The sequence below is a fragment of the Mytilus galloprovincialis genome, chromosome 13, assembly GCF_965363235.1.
Source record: "Mytilus galloprovincialis chromosome 13, xbMytGall1.hap1.1, whole genome shotgun sequence".
NCBI lineage: Eukaryota > Metazoa > Mollusca > Bivalvia > Mytilida > Mytilidae > Mytilus > Mytilus galloprovincialis.
In genome coordinates, this window is record NC_134850.1 from 52,649,557 (window position 1) to 52,665,611 (window position 16,055).

Sequence of the window (16,055 nt, forward strand, 5' to 3'; positions counted from 1 at the left end):
TGAGTTTTATTGTGGTACACTGGTGAAAATCATTGTTGCACAAATCAATATTCATGGCAGTATTGATATGATTTGAAATGTTTTCGTTCCATTGTTCCATTCGTTTTGTTTCTTTCTTTGGTGGAGACATTTGTCTGACACACCCGGCGGTTTTATCATCAGAACAACAAATGTGTAAATCATTTGGTCATTTGGTCAACGAAGCATTCAAGTTAAACCTCCAGTATGCGTTACACTGAACATGTTTGTATCTGTAATAAAAACTGTGCTTATGTGTGTGCTCCGTCGTGTTCAATCTTAAGTTTCGTTTTGTAAATTTTTATTTGTCTTTTTGTCGTTTTTCGATTTGACTGTCTATGAAGTAGAAAGTTTTTCTTCTGACTCATGGTTATTGGTCATCGCTTTGTTATACCACTGCCTCGTTTTTATAAGTTATTTTGTCAAAAGCCCTTATTGTATTCCCACAAATTGTCAAAACAGTCTGAACGGCTTGAAATGCAGGCTACATGCAAACACTATTTTCAGAAGGATATTGTTCATCACACGCTTACAACATATTTAACAAACCTTTTTAATACCCAGGGTCCATATACAAATCTCAATGTACTTGATGGATAAACATTGCAAGTCTTATTTTTTATTCATCTCCGGATAGTCAATCCTGTCTTTTTGTAGCTTTTAGAAATGAATCGAATATAATGATTAACCATATATGTAACTTTTTAAATTGTGTGTGTGTGTGTGTGTGTTATGGAATGGTGTGTCTAGTTCTTAGGTGTATAATCGGCATCTCCTTTTATCTATCTAAATATAACAGATATGTCAGGACTGAACGCAAACCCGTATATCTTCCGCGTGCAAAATTATAAGCTAAATACAAATATACAAACTAATTTAATCTATTTGTCATGTTTATATCTCCAGTTTAAATATTTCATGATATTTTGGAACGAGATTTGAATACAAATAACGTCAGGTAATTATGGACTATAAAATTTATGTTAAGTCAACAATTTAAAATACCATAAACATACTTATGATTTACGCGATATAAACCAATTGGCTGGGGAGTGTTTCCGGAGTGTTTCCTTTATTTGTGTCATTATATATCCTGTTGCTTTATCAATTACAAGCATCCTGTAGTATTAAACGTAGCAACTTTACAACGCACTTGTTTAAAATCAGATTTACAAAAAATCCGTTTTTAATTTCTAGGTATACGTAAGAAGTACTTTGATATAGTAAGGTTCCTTAAAAGTCAAGTTAAAAGAATTTTGATGTACATTTTACATTTGTGATTAACTCATTGACATTCTTGACATTTCTTAATTTTGATTTGAGAAACCTAACCTTTTTTCGCATTTTTCATAGATATATTGGCCACATGTCAATTATGCATGTCTTTGTGTGTCTGTGCCTTTCTATCAATTTATTATATTTTAAAATGTTACCGACAAGAAATTCATATGTTAAACTATTTGATTGTTTTAAAATCAATGAATCTCAGCAATTATTTTTTTCTCATACAACTGAGAACAGTGATGCCAAAAATGCAACAATGTATACTGCATTTCATAAAAAATGATAACTTTTTTAAGATAAAAAAAAAAGTGACGGTTCTAGTTAATGACATTACTTGCTTAGACAACTAATCGAACTTAAACACTTTGTGGTGTAAGGATGACTTATATCTATCTGGTTCCCTATGATCTAGATTATGCAGCAATGTGGGAGACTATGTTGACAGACGTTGCTACAACAGTAATAACAAGTCTTCTACTGGTAACCATCCGTGCAAAAAGATATTTCCATTATGTTTTTTTTTCTAGTTTACAATCAATTATGTGGCCTTTAATAGTTTAATTAGATGCAATATGATATCTCTCTCTTTATTTCTCAGTGGGTATTTTTGTGTTGAATTACGGTCACAACATATTTTTGCTGAATAATTGACAATTTATTCATTTTTCAACTTGTATGATCAGAAGATAAGTTTTGAAAAAGTCGTCATATATACCAGGATTGAAATTTTGTATTTGCGCCAGAATCGTGTTTCGTCTACAAAAGACTCATCAGTGACGCTCGATTAAAAAAAAGGTGAAAAGGCCAAATAAAGTACGAAGTTGAAGAGCATGCAGGACCCAAAAATTCCTAAAAGTTTTTCCAAATACAGCTAAGGTAATCGATTCCTGAGATAGAAAAGCCTTGGTTAATGGTGTTTGGTTTGTGTTGTATATATAAAAAAGAAGATGTGGTATGATTGCCAATGAGACAACTGTCCACAAGAGATCAAAATGACAGAGACATTAACAACTATAGGTCACCGTACGGCCTTCAACAATGAGCAAAGTATGTTCTTTACTACTCAGTCTAGAACGTTGGCAGTTTAGAGCACGACATACTGTTTCTACATTTTTGTTGAAAATCGATTGTTGACCTCAAGATGTCATTATGTGTTGTTGGGTTGTTGTCTCATTAACGGATACAAATCATTTCCTTTTTATCCAGAAGATGTAACAATAAAGAAAGCTTAAGCCTTTTAATAGATTCAGCCGTAGTAGTATTATTTGTTTTGTTTCTATCTTTCTATCCTGTCCATTGATGTCCTCACTCTTCAATGATGAATATATTAGGCCATTAGTTTTCTCAATTGCGTTGATTCCTATTTTTTAATGTCGTGGTCTATTAAAGCCGACTTTACGGTATGGGTTTTTCTCATTGTTGAAGGCCGTGCGGTTGCTTATAATTGCTTACATCCACTTCGTTGTAACTTTGGTGGATCATAGTTGACTTATTTATCATACCATATCGCCTTATTTCTATATGGAAGATTTTTTTTTAATTCCCCTTTATTGCCCTCTAATTTGTTGTATTTGTATAGTTTAAGAAGTTAATTGAAGAATCTCAATTTGTGTTTAATATAAACATTTACTGAAATATAGCAAATTTTATTACAAAAACAAAAACTTTAATTTGTAATCAATTACAAAATTAAAATCAATATAGTTAGAAATATAAAAATACTATAAATTTGAATAACGCATAGAGATGTTCTTCATGGACGTTGTATAATCCATAAATGTCACTAAACAATCCTTTATAGAAAATGTTGTTGTTCGTCTAACAGTAAATTAATTCCAAATTTAAATGAGTAAAAGTCCGATAAAGTCCAATTCATAGAATACATAAAGAAATCGAGTAAAAATGTATATATCACAGTTAAAGAATTCCTGATTCCATCCCGAAGTTCAATCAGTGCCTTTTCTTCGTCTAAAGGATTGCAGTGCTGAAAAGAGAAAAATGAAAATGGTTACTATTGAACGTTAAACAATGAACTTTTTTGTGTCCTTGTATTATCTTCCTCATTGTAAACCATGGTCAACAATGTTAACGCTGTCATTACTGTTACATCTAGCAAAAGTGAGAAAAGGAGAGAGGTAAATTTTAAGTATGCTGTGTTGATTTTGTCGGAGAGGGAGAGAGATGCTTCGAATAAATCTTGAGTTTAGCATAAAATTGAAAATGGATCAAAATGGATCTCTATCATTGAAAACCGGTCAACAATGTAAACTCTCACATTAACGGTAAATCGAGCGAGAGAGAGAGGAAAGAGAAAGAGAGAGATATGCATTTTTTAAGTATTCTTATTTGATCTTGTTGGAGAAGGAAAGAGATATGTTTCGACGTTTATATATTGTGTGTTAAGCATAAACTTGAGAATGGATCTCTATCATTGAAAACCATAGTCAACAATGTAAACTCTGTCATGACTGGTAAATCCAGCAAGAGAGAGAGAGAGAGAGAGAGAGAGAGAGAGAGAGAGAGAGAGAGAGACAGAGAGAGAGATAGAGACAGAGATCCATTTTAATTTCTTGTCGGAGAGAGAGATATATGCTTATACGATTATATCTTGTGTGTTTAGCACCATTCTGCATGTTTGCTTATTCAATTGTGCCTATATCTAGTCTGTTCGTTTTAATGGGGGTTGTATCAGTAAATTCAGGTCACAATTTAAAACATATCTGTACAAGTGTGCCTACGTTTGAAATGTATATCATTTACAAAACCATCATAATGAAACAGATTTAACTAAGTCAATTACAATGGCGTGTTGTGTACCATACATATTTCATGTTAACGTATTTTATAGATTCGATGAAGCGAACCCAGCTTCATGCATAGGTTAACAGTTACCAACTGTAACAAACTATTTATTGAATATTGAGGATTGTTGTCGTAGTCGTTCATGGCGACCCAGATGGACTTTTTATCAAGATTTTAAGAATATAATAAATGGATTTATTTTATTTATGATCCTTTGATAAGAGCATAGGGTGGCATAAGGGTATATATAAATATATATGATTAAAATCATTAAAATGATGTAATGCTCACTTCTTAGAAAAGCTGCGCATTTGTTGCAATTTGATGCAAATTTTCGAATTTTTAGTTCTATTCCCCTTTGAATGGATTTTTTTTAAAACTTCACATCTCTCCCTTCATTTTACCCCTGAAAAGTTCACTCATCTATATGTCATTTTATTGTCAAAGGTTAATGGGCCGCAGTTTTTCAGTTCCTAATCAATTTATCTGTCCTCTATTCTGTAAATATTGAATATTGGAATAGCTTTAACAAATCTTTATATTTATTTTACAGAATCCAATTGTTCGTTTGAAAGGATCAAGTATACATTGAAATATCCATCCTCATTGTTATAAACCGATTGACTAATTATTGACTAATGTGTAAAAATGTTTCAACTGGTTTTCGACATTAACATAGTAATCGATTTCGAATAATGAAAACGTGTTTTGTCCAAACAAAATGCATTATATCAAATTGTATATATATACATGTATCAGTAAAATTTTGGAAAACCTGCATGCTAGAAAGAATTGACCTTGCACACTCTAAAAAAGAAAGGCATACATTCACACCATTATACTGTTACATATGCAGAACAATTTACTGATCAAAAGCTTTTGTACACGATTTCTAATCATATTGTATTGAAAAAGCATTCGGAACATCAGACGAAAAAACCTATATATGTTTACAATAGTAAATAAAATTGTTTACAATGGTAATTGGCAACAACGGTCAAATTATATCTGTAGTAATGATGGCCGGTAATAGGGTGTGAAATTCCTAACCGGCTTTGGTATCAATCGTATATTAGATGCAGCAACACGTTTTTCACACTAATACAAATACAAGGCATGTTTTAATATACGTTCAGAGAAATTATTTTTCCATGATGATTTAGCAAAACCAAAAGTTTGTTGTCATTGACAACAACATCATTAAGCATGGAACCGATAAAGGACAACTGATTTTACAGAAAATTTGGTGAAGATTTCAAAGCAAAAGAAACAACAAATACAGAAACAGTATTTATGTTGATTTATAACGAACTACATTGTATACAATTCGCGTTTTATGCAAATACACAATCATGCCAATTGGTTCCACAACAGCATAGCATTTACTATTGTACTATAATGAAAAGTGACCCAATCTTAACTCTATACCATACTAAAAACATGCGTGACAGGTGTATTCAACACGCGACTTTAAGTATAAACATTGAACTTCAAGATGCGTATTTTTAGGATAGAATAACAATAGGTTAGAGAGCATAACAGGGTAGTAAATCATGTTAAAAATATGTTTGATAGCGCTAAAAGGTTTAAGAGATAATTGTCAGTTTCGAAGTGTTCGTATAAAATTTGCAATGAAAAAACTTAATGTTTGCACAGAAATTCACTTTATGTAATACCTTTTTTAAACAATTATAAATCAAAAACCTATATATTTATGTATGACGTATAGCTGTAATTGAAAAATAATTTACAGGGCACCTGCAATGATCAAAGCATATCCTTCAAAATCAATAACAGTTACGATCTGTCGCTTGTTGACATTTGTTGTCCCTATTACTATTGGTAACTGGGTTATCTATTATTTGTACAAACATCAGTATTAAAAATATCGAATGCTGCTAGCCGGACATGTCTTGACACGAGGCTTAGAAATCAAAATGCCGGGTTAATCACAGTACATGAAGAGGCTTATTTGTATTAAGTATAGGCTAGTATCTTATCAAGGAGATGTCAAGATATTAAAAGTATAATCATCCTTTATAATTATGAGGTTTCAATTATTTATAACATCGAAGGCTATAAACCCAAAGCAGTGTAGTAGAGTTGTGTCCATTATTGTATTAAAACTCTCGGCGCATGTCATATTAAACTTCAAAGCTTAACTTAATGCTTTTGGTTTTTTTTTATACAAACGTTATTGGTTTTTTTTAATAAATTGATAGAGTTGGGTTGTTTAATTTCATATTGCTATACATTATTGTAACGAGCATATCAAATTGTTAGTTTAATTGCCATGTGGTGCAGTTATGCTAAGACATATGCTATAGCATAAGACGTGAGCTAATGCATGTGTTGCATTTATGCGTTGTTTCTGTTGTATGGAACATTAGGAACAGTATGTCTCTTATCACTGGGACATATAACTCTTTACGTATGCATGAACTTATAAATCCTTGGCTTTCAAACTTTGGGATTAGAATGTTCCTTATAACGGTATACCCGAAAAGGAGCTTCGAACGCACCGAATTTATTTAGTTTTATTTTCTTTGCAAATTTTGCCATTTTCAGTTTCAGTCATTCATTATCACTGGACTAGTATATATTTGTTTAGGGGCCAGCTGCGGGACGCCTCCGGGTGCGGGAATTTCTCGCTAAATTGAAGACCTGTTGGTGACCCTCTGCTGTTGTTTTTTTTATTTGGTCGGGTTGTTGTCTCTTTGACACATTCCCCATTTCCATTCTCAATTTTATGTATAAAATATATAAAAACATTTGTTTATCTCAAGTTATATCTTGCAAGGCGTTTGTTTGTTTGTCTAATTTCCATTACAAAAATGCATACATGCAAGTCATACACAGCACCAGCAATATTGTAAATAAACTCATCATATAGATACCAGGATTGAAATTTTGTATTTACGCCAGACGCGTGTTTTGTCCCTAAAGACTCAACAGTGACGCTCGAATCACGCAGAAATTGGTACAATTTTGTAATATTTAAAATATTTAAACCTATTCATTACGCAATAATATCGATGATTTTACAAAGACATGAAAGGCACATATAAGATTACAAATTGTCTTAAGAAATAGACATCACATATATATATATTGCCTTAAACTATATTATTCTTTCGTTAAGAATATATCATTTCGTGTCAATGGATAGATAGTATGTAGTGTAGATAAAGCCTAGGCGTAAACAAATAAAACTATCACTGAACGGTCTTACTAATCTATATCCTAGTTATATGAAGTTAATATTTCTCTGCAAATTGATGATAAATACTATATTTAGTCTTTCACAAGTATTGTAATTTTATAAATTTGTAACTGAAAATTCAACATTTTATTCTTATATGTAAAGGTCTTTACAATCGCTTTTTTGTTGTTGTCATTGTCAAAGAGTCCGCTATCGCGCATTGGGAATGGTAATAAAAGACCACATCACTCGTATCTTTTGTCTATGAACAAGAACAGTAACCATTTTTAAAGACAAACAGACATGACAAAAGTAAAATAACAAAACTACCGAACTCCGAGACAAATTATGAACGGAAAGTCCCTAAGATCGACTCTTTGAACATCATGTTCGCTCTTTGTGGGCAAAAGATTTATATTATTGGGAAAAATAATGACTTTTATCTATGTGCAATGCTTTTGAATGAAATAAAAAGAAATTGCATAAATATTTGACTACATTCTGTTGTCATAGTTATATGTTACCTCATGCAACAATTTCATTATTTTTCTTATTCTCGAGCCATCGCTTGACCGTCTTGGTTCCAGCCAACTTCTTGTGCTTCTTGTACTAAGGCACATAGACCACAGAACCACCAAATTAATAAATCATTGCAACAACTCCCTTCTATTCCTTTCTGTTCACGGATTTTCCCTCGGATTTTTGTTACAGCATAGATATTAAGAATTGGTACAAATGTTGCCAGAGCACACATGATACAACTTTCTCCAACTTTCTCTGCATTTTTTCCAAAGACAAAACAAGGGACAAAATACGCAAATATGCAGGTTTTACAATCGTTAAAACATCCAAAGAGACCATTTTGCCATTCACCCATTTTCTTAGTTTCACAACCTGTGTTGTATCCCAAGGTTTAAGTAATAGTAGTTGCTATGAATCTATTAGATGTAAACATATGTGTTTTCTTTTATACCAAGAAATCACAGAAATTTGATTGGATAAGATGTTTGTGAGTTAAGATTCAAACCAATGGGGCATTCAAGTAAACTATATATAACTTAATGGTTCTTGATGCTGACATGTTTTGGCATAATAAAATCATGATCAATGCAAGTTAACTTTCTTTTTGATGGTTCTATAGGTTTAAAGGGTTGATATAAGAGCACACCATGACTTTTCTTTTATCACTGTACAATGAAAGTTTAATAAAGCACATTGATATTAATGCATGCACCAAAGCATATGAAGTTCAGCTTGGTGTCATTCTAGGTTGATATGTACCAAACTTTATATTGTTTGTTGAATTTCCTAGACAAAAAGCTTGCGAATTTCTGGGTGGATGTATTAATGTCTTTTAAACAAAACAAACTTGAGGAAAACCAGACCACAAGAGTTAGTCAATATCAATTGAGTCTCATTCAGTGTAAGTGTTAAAACGAAAGCAGGGTAGCAATCATTATTTTGATTTTTTTACTCGTTTTATTGGAGACTGCTGCATATTCAAAACATTTTTAGTTTTGATATACTAGTAGAACACATTTCTTTTTATTTAGATACTTGTAAATCCTTTCGACAAAGCTGGTTTTTCCGGCTTTGGGAAGGTGTTTTCTATCATGTGATCCGTATTTAAAAGATACCCGATATCTTTATATCAAATGACCAACATTTTAAATAAATATCATTGCACAACTCTTAACATTTCAGCCGCGATATCACCTGGAAAGAGTTTAAAGCGTAAGCCGAGGATCTGGTATGTGGTCAGTGTATGACACCTGAACTGATTAGCACAATGCCGCATAATACTCTCTTTATCATACATTACCCACTTTATCACTTTATATATCTACTTAGTCTACTATAGGGAACAGGGAAATATTGCATAACTTTAATATAGATATTAAGGAAATATTACTTCACTTGCCAAATTTAGATAAACGAGTTTTGACTTTTAATTTTATGAAGGCATACTCCCTTTTAAAATAAAACGTAACCCGGACATGAAGGAACCTAATAGTATGTTGAAACTTGAAATAGCGTAAGCTGTCGTGACTTGTTAACCACACCGTTGCACACAATGTGCAATGTACGAATGATTTACCACAGAATTTGAGAAATGCACTGGGTACGAGCGTATCAGGGTTCGGTTAATATACAGATTAATCATTATGGTTGTTGTTTGCTATGAGGTTAAGATTAAAGACAATAGTAGGTTCAAAACAGGATAATGTATTCTAGTTATGCATGGTTGACATATCTTCCTGTTGACTACCGGTTTGACAATGCACTAGCACGTGAAGTCTCGTATCGAATAATTTCATAAACACATCAATATATCGGCCTAACGGGGATTGATATAAATATCCACCCTTCAATACTTATTATTCACGTTATTAATTTCAATTGTCCGATCGATTCTTGTATATTTGAAAAAAATGAAGAATTTCTCAACTCAAGTTGACGTACAATCGATTTCCGATAGATACCGTTTTAGAAAGTAATATCCTATCACTAGCTATAAGAAGGGGATGTTTAACAATCTCTTATTACATATGCATATTGTTGAAAACTGGAAAATTAACAAAAGGCTTTGTTCTATTAATTGTAAATCGGCAAGCAAGCGAAAAACACAACAGATTAAACACAAAGAACACGTATCGTAAGGATATCAAGTTTGCATTTCTTCCCTATATGAAAACTTCGGATAGTATTTATTTCTGAAACTGCTACATGCAATTGAAAAGAAAAGATACATGGATATGATTTGTTTCACAATAATACCCAAAATGCAATCTTTGGAATTATACATAAAAAGTAAAACGCGAATCTCCAAAAATAAATTCTCAACAAAACTTGTGTTTAACCTATTCCTCTTTTAGGAAAATGAAATATGCTTAAACTATAGACTAAATCAACCACAATTTCCCAACTCCTCCGAAAATCAGTCGTACACACAAAACAAACACCAACAATCAACACATGGTATACAGAAAGCCTGTGCCATTTAATAGAAAGCCCTTATATATCTATCGTTACATTTATGCTAATTTTGTAACAGATGATCAAAAATTCTTTTTATTTAGAAAAACGATTTGGTTTGAAAGTTTTCCGTACTTTCAGTATCCTTACTACAAATTGGATAGCACATCCTGAGTTTTACAGAGATGTTGTTTAAAGAACCCTTTTATGTAGATACGATCCATGTTAACTCATTGATCCTTGTTGGTAACTGTTTTTAAAGGTACTCAATTTAACACTACATACAAAAAGATCTTTGAATATTGTTTTCTTTATCGGCATTTACATTGCTTTGGTTCGTAATACATCGAAACAGAACTTAATATATTTGCTATACTGTTATGAAAACTTGTGCTCTACATCCTGTCGATACAAAGTACGTATAAGTGTGGAATTACACAAGGTCGTGCTTTTCTCAGACTGTTTGTGACGATTGTTTGTTTGCTAAATCAGTTTAAAGTTTACAGATTGTTATTTTGGTATGGTAAAACGTTATTCATTTATAATTTTTAATGACATTTTAATTGATTTTATTTAGAAACTGCGAGTACACTTCGATCTGCACTGTAGGTATATTGTCTTTATGCTATTTTTTTTGGGTGCTATTCCAAATGATTTTTACAGTTTTATCTTATGTTGCGATGTTTCACCGCTGTCATATAAAAAGGGAGTAACCTTAAACGCCTAAATACATCCGTAACCTTAACAAATTCAGGAATATGTACTCAGGAGTTTTCGTTGGACTCTGGTTAATCGTTGAACGTCTGTACTTACAAAAATAGTGACGTAGAAAGGAACTTCTATGTTTTATGAAGACGAGATAAACATAGATTTTACCTTAAAATGTAAAGAGGATACCGGTTTCAACGGCAATGTTTTCCATTCAAGAAATATTTCAAGAAAACTGTAACTTTTCAAATCTCAATTATCGTTTTGTCTTGTTTTGAAACAGATACAGTAAATTGTAAACCTTAAAACCATCACCACATCTCAAGTGAAACACTATAGTACTAACTCTTTATCGAAAGTTCACGGTCTACGCCCATATGTAATTGACCTCTTTGTTTGTGACCTTTTAAGATATGATAGAAAAGCTGAGAAAAACCGGTTTAGGATAATATTTGGTTAAAATTTAGATTGTATTATCAGGAAATTAATACGTATGCAACATGTCAGTTTTAAAACGTAAATGTAGCTTAAATTCATTTTCACATAAATGTGATATAAATCAACTGCTATTAAAATTTACAGTGCGTAACATGATTATAGTGCTTTGCGTTGTAAGCAAATTCAAATATTCTTTTTTTGGTTGATCTTTTTCCCTAATAAGGCAAAGTATTATCAACCAGTGTCTCATAGTCCTGGTTAAAAATAAATTTCAAAGTTAAACAAATGAGACACAGTAATAGGTTGCATAAAAATATCATTTTAGTCTTTTTGGAAGCAGGAAGTTTTAAGCCAAAAGCAATTACCGCTACAAGATGATAGCGCTCATCCACAACTAGCCTTCCTGTTATATCAAACCTCAATTTCCAAAATACTATTTAAAACATAAGAAACTTTAAAATTAAATTAAGAGATCTTTCTACAATTGCCTGTAGATATTGATTTTTCTCTCTACATGAAATGAAATTAAGAGATCTTTCTACAATTACCTGTAGATATTTATTTTATTCTCTCGCCATCAGTTGGCCTTCTTGATCCCAGCCAACCTCTTGGGCCTCTTGTACAAGAGCACAGATACCACAACACCACCACATGATTAAGTCATTGAAACAGCTGCCTTCTATCCCTCTTTTTTCTCGAATCAATCCACGAACTTTTGTGACAGCGTAGAAATTAAGGAAGGGGACATATAAAGCCAAAGCACACATAATACAGCTTTCTCCAACTTTTTCTGCATTTTTTCCAAATACATAACAAGGAACTATGTATGCAATGATGCAGGTTTTACAATCATCAAAGCATCCAAATAAACCATGCTGCCATTCACCCATTTTGTCTAGTTAATAAATGTACAGTCCCCGTGTATGAAGCTTACAAGACAGATGACACCTGTAACCTGAAGATACCACCTTATTTATACCAGTAGTTTACGTGAAATTTGATTGGCTTAAAGGAGAAGAAAGTCAATACTGATAAACTGAATGTTTCAAGTCACATGATTAACCTGGGTATGCATATGTGGTTTATATTATGGGAAATATCATAAATTAGATGATTTTTACAGTAAACTGTTATTAGCGTAGCACCATAGAAATAGATCTGAATAATTAGCTCTATTGTGATAAGAATAGAAAATGAATTTTTGCCTTATTTTTTGTAACAAGGAAACGGGTATTATAATGGGTTCATTGTATTTAGCCGCCATTTTTCACTGTTAATTATATGTATGCACTGAATATTAGTATGTTTTTAATTGTATTAATATATAAAGAAACTGATAAAAAAACAAAGAAACTGATAAAAAAACCCACATCAAAACACATAAATCTATTCAAATTGTGACAAGAATGTAAAGCTAACCACATATCTTCTTTTTTAAACATTGCACAAGACTACTTACACCTACGTACAAAGTTTACATATTGCGAAAGACTGTAAGATAAATTTTTGATAAAACTCTAATAAAGGTAATAAGTAGGTTAATAATATACCTACAAAGTTATCATCATTTAAACTTTCAAATGTGGTCATTATTATGACGGCTCATAAACCTTGCCAATACCTGTGTATTTATCAAGATAAACTACACAATACTTACACAGGAATTTCAGAAATAAATATTTTTAGAAATGATGCGTTGTCAAAGTCCGCAAGAAAGGTAAGAAAAATATGGCTGGAAAATAAAAAGGTCTGAAGCACATTTGGTAAATATCTAGAGCAATTATAACTAAATAGGCGTGTCATGAATAGGCTTGGATAAAGCCGTGATATTGAGACAAACGGACACTGGACTTTTTGTTATATTCGTATGGTATTATCTGATTTCATTAATCAATAGAGAGTTATAAGCATAGTGTGAATGAATAATTTCTGGACTAAACTGTCTACACCAAGGATTTTATCAAGTCGTATTTGAAACGGTCAATGGTCTTATTTTTAAAATTCTATTTTTCTTTTAGACTTGTGACAATACTTAAAAGTTCACTAAATGATACCCTTTTACTGTGAGACTATTCACTGGACACTATTTGCCCCCTCCCCCACATTGATTTGAAATATGTCTCTTATTATTTTTTTGGACCAGAGCATGAATCAACAATAACACAAAACTACATCATTAAAACCGCTGAATCTTGTCTTCTTCTCATTTATCCGTATACCTTTGTCACTGTTTATTTATTCAAACAAAATTTCGTTAATTAAGGTAACTGTAAAGAACAAATGGTAAGAACACCAATGGACATACAGGAGAGGGCACATACCGCATTGCTTTCTCCGACTATTTTGACATTTTACCAATTAAAAACACGATACATTATATGCAATAATGCATTTGTAAACGTAAAAAAAAAATACAGTGTTCGGAATTCCGGGCGCTTAATTTGTATAAGACGGAATCTTTGATAGAAATAATAGTCAAAGAAACAACATCTGCTTTTGACTTTGCCGACAGATGATACATGTATGTCTTCTATTAAGATGAAGAGACGATTTAACTTTAAAGGGCGAACCATTTATTGGATTTTATGTTTAAGGGGGGGGGGGGTAAAGAATTGTTAGAAGAGCTTCCATCTGTTTCCGTTGTCACAGTGATGTAAATTCAACTTAATTTCGTTGTTAATTTTTTTTTAAATTGCAATAACAAACTTGCAACTTGTAATAAAAAAAAAACTGTCCCACTTTAGTGTAAGTATAGCCACAAGGTGTTAAAGGGTCTCTTTACATTGTTTTCTCATTTTGTTTATTGCTTTTTAGAACACGGGGGCTTGTTTCGTGAACCCCTCGTATGATGTTTCACTGTTAATGACTGTCGCTATCTGTATAGGATAGAAAACGCAATTGACAGTGAAAGCTAATCGGACCCACTAACACGCACCTGTGTTTATAATAAGGTTAGGTAACTCAAACCCTTAACCGATTTCAAGGTATGGGTTTTTTTCCAATTACAGGGCATTGTGATCCTTTGTTTACATTGGATACAGATAAGATTTGTTATCAGATTCTGATTCTTTAATCAAATTCACAAATAATATTTTAGACATCAATATTAAATCTATTTAATTAAATAAATGTTATCATCTGAACTGCATCGCGTTTTGAAATATAATTATTATTTAAAGATATTATGAGTTGATTAATTATATATGTAAAGCACAAATGTTTGTTTCCCTTACTATAGCAGTTTCCACGAGATTATTATGTACATGATATAAAATACAAGTATATGTACGTTAAAAAGCTCCATTACAACATCTATCCAAGTATTACTGACCAGAAATATGAGACCACATTCTAGTTATTGCTATCTCTAATAAAGAATTATTAAATAAGATAACAAACTTTTGAGTGTATATTTAAAAGCGGTGTACGATCATGGAATGACCACCTCTAAACATATTAGACTGTAGACGTATTCAGAGTCATTTTGCAAACAAAACCCCTTTCACATTGTGAAAAGTATTCAACAAATTCACCAAAAGAATATGGAAAAAAATAACAAAAAAGTAAAATTTTACCTAATTGCAATTTTCAAATACCCAAAATTTGACGCTCCTTACTTCAAATCCGTAAGCAACTGTTGAAAATGATAAGATCTGATAATAATGTACACCAAAAAGAGATATGATTTTTCAACATATTTAAGGAATGACTGTAATATTTTTTTTCTATCTATGAAGAAATAACAGCGTAGCGGGTTATTTAAAAGTGTGCACCATATGTTTGGTGGTATTTCGAATAGGCAGAACAAATATAACAGTAAGCACATATAATTTAATTCTAAATTCATCTTTAAAGAGTAAATCATTAAACACGTTGATAACGTCAACGTGACAAAATAATGTTCATGAGATGATACAAAAAAAAATTCAGCTAATCAGAAGACCTGTTACATCCAAAATTAAATCATTAAATAATCAACCAGTAAATTTGGAAATGATAAATTCAAATCACTTGAACAAAGTTATTTTTTTTTACAATAAAGATAATACTCGTATTTACCTCTATACCATACCCCCCATCTCAACACCCTTACCATTATCTGTCTCTCTTAACAACAATTTTCTCGTCTCTACTCCCTTGCCATTATCTGCCCCTCTTTATCCCACTCAACCTCGCCGGCCTCTTGTAATAAAGCACAGAAACCACAAAACCACCATATTAGCAAATCATTAATACAGCTTCCTTCAATTCCTCTCTTCTCGCGAATGAGACCTCGGACTTTAGTTACAGCATAAAAATTAAGTCCAGGGACGTATAATGCCAGTGCACACATGACGCAACTTTCCCCAACTTTCTCTGCATTTTTGCCAAACACAAAACATGGTACGAAATAGGCAATGACACAGGTCCTACAATCTTCAAAACAGCCAAAAAGTCCTTGTTTCCATTCACCCATATTTATTTCTCTTTCGGTAACTAACAGTAAAATTGGAATGATGACGTCGCCACGACTGACCAGCTCTTTTATATGGCCAAACAGGTAAAGGTCAGTGTTTCAAATGAGCAAACACTGGCTGGAATCGATGTCATATAGGCCAAACCAGTTGGTTTTTGACTTATTTAGTAA

The 16,055-nt window shown here is 32.1% G+C and overlaps 1 long non-coding RNA gene across 1 annotated transcript; it reads right to left on the minus strand.

The window, feature by feature from the left end:
* Positions 1 to 2,927: 2,927 nt before the first annotated feature.
* Positions 2,928 to 15,515, minus strand: LOC143057499 (uncharacterized). Its single transcript, XR_012972725.1, has 2 exons — positions 11,977 to 15,515; positions 2,928 to 3,286 (listed from the first exon to the last, which is right to left on the minus strand). It is a non-coding gene; the product is annotated as an uncharacterized LOC143057499 (long non-coding RNA).
* Between the last annotated feature and the right edge of the window lie 540 nt (positions 15,516 to 16,055).